This window comes from Arvicanthis niloticus, assembly GCF_011762505.2.
Source record: "Arvicanthis niloticus isolate mArvNil1 chromosome Y unlocalized genomic scaffold, mArvNil1.pat.X SUPER_Y_unloc_2, whole genome shotgun sequence".
Classification (NCBI taxonomy): domain Eukaryota; kingdom Metazoa; phylum Chordata; class Mammalia; order Rodentia; family Muridae; genus Arvicanthis; species Arvicanthis niloticus.
The window spans coordinates 5,928,429-5,930,444 of record NW_023044979.1 but is presented as its reverse complement, the minus strand read 5'-3'; the positions used below and the strand labels follow the sequence as shown (position 1 = coordinate 5,930,444).

Sequence of the window (2,016 nt, the reverse complement as noted above, 5' to 3'; positions counted from 1 at the left end):
TTTTATATTTCTAATATCTTAGAAAAAACTTTCCCTGGTATGCAATACCTAATAAGGTAATAGGACCCGATAATGGACCCATCTTTGTTGCCCAGGTAAGTCAGGAACTGGCTGCCCAGCTGGGGATGAATTAGAAATTGTGCATTTAGGCCCCAGATTTTAGGACAGGTAGAGAAAATGAATAGAACTCTAACAGAGACTTGGACTGACTTGGCCTTGGAGACTGGTGGGAGTGATTAGACAGTACTCCTTCCCTTTGCCTCATTCCAGGTTCAGAACACCCCCGGGACTGGTTAAATCCTGTGTGGGAGCTGCCACTGCTCACTGAGACAGGGGGGCACTCAATCCTTTTCTTCTTTTCTTTTTTTTTTTCTTTTTTCTTTTTTTATTCCTTTTTTCTCTTTTTTCTTTTTTTATTCTTTTTTCCCCTTTTTCTTTTTTCCTTTTTTCTTTTTTTCATTTTCTCTTTTTTCTATTTTTCTTTCTTTTTTCTTGGTTCTATTTATTTTCTCTTTTTTCTTTTTTCTTTTTTTCTCTTTCTTTTTTCTTTCTTTTTTTCCTTGTTTTTCTTTCTTTTTTTTTTTTTTTAAATTTTCTTTTTTCTTCATGGCACTCAATCCTAATATTGTTCTTTCCAAATCCCTGTTTGCCCATATGAAAGCGTTCAAGGTGGCTCAACATATGAGACTGGAGGCCTGAGCACCAGTTCCAAGCAGGAAACCCAGTCTGACATCACTGAGCTGGAAACTTGGAACCCAGCTGAACGCACCTGATGACGACCCCAGCCTCAACCCCAGATACACAGGCTCTAGTGGCCGACTTTGTAGGCTACAAGCTAAGGCAGAAGGGTTATGTCCGAGGAGCTGGCCCAGGAGAAGGCCCAACAGCCGACCCGCTACACCAAGCCATGCGGGCGGCTGGAGATGAATTTGAGACCTGCTTCCGGCGCATCCTCTCCGACCTGGTTGCTCAACTACACGTGATCCCAGGCTCAGCTCAACAATGCTTCATCCAGGTTTCAGAGGAACCATTCCAAGGAGGCCCCAATTGGGGCCATCTTGTGGGATTCTTTGTCTTTGGGGCGGTCCTGTGTGCTGAGAGTATAGACAAAAACTTAGAGCCATTGGTGAGGCAGATACAGGATTGGATGGTGGCCTATCTAGAAATACACCTGGCTGACTGGATCCACAACAATGGCGGCTGGATGGAGTTCACAGCCCTGTATGGGAACAGGGCCCTGAAAAAGACATGGTGTCTACAGGAAGGGAACTAGATGTCAGTAAAGACAATACTGACGGGGGCTGTGACACTGGGGGCCCTGATATCTGTAGGGGTCTTTCTTACATTGGTTTTTCTTCATCTGGGCTGGTGAACTTTTGTTAGAGAAAGGGTAAGTGCTGTTCAGATTTTAGTGTTATGCCATCAATACCGAATTTTAGGTCAGGAAAATGAAAGTTATGATGATACTGAAGTTTAAAATTTCTAAAAATTTACGTTAGAAGTGGGGTGGGAGCGGGCCTATGAATAGTTAAGTTTTTATGATTAAAAACCTAATGGAATATTAACAATGTGGTAAAGCCTTTGCATGTCATAGTTTTTTACACATACACAAAGAAATTACACTGGAGAGAATCCTCATTAATGTAATCACTGGGGAAAAACTGACAATTCATTTTTATCTGTGACTACACAATTGAACATATTCAAGAGAGTGATTCAGTGTCATCAAGGTGCTAAGCCCTTGCACTGCACAGTCATCAGCCATTACATAAAAGAACACATACTGAGAGAAACTGAATGTCATGAATGAGGTAAAGCCTTTCCAGGACACAGTCATCTCTGAATACACAAAAGAAAATGTGCAGAGTGAAATTTATGAATGTAGGCAATGTGATAAAGACTTTGCATGTCACTGTACTCTCCAAACACTTAAAGGAAGACAGGCTTTAGAGAAACCTTACAGATGTAATGAATGTGGTAAAGCCTGTGCATATCTCTGTAGTCTCCAAAGACATA

The 2,016-nt window shown here is 41.5% G+C and overlaps 1 pseudogene; it reads left to right on the top strand.

Annotated features, from left to right (window-relative positions):
- Positions 1 to 772: 772 nt before the first annotated feature.
- LOC117696002 (bcl-2-like protein 2 pseudogene) lies at positions 773 to 1,273 on the top strand (annotated as a pseudogene).
- Positions 1,274 to 2,016: the final 743 nt, after the last annotated feature.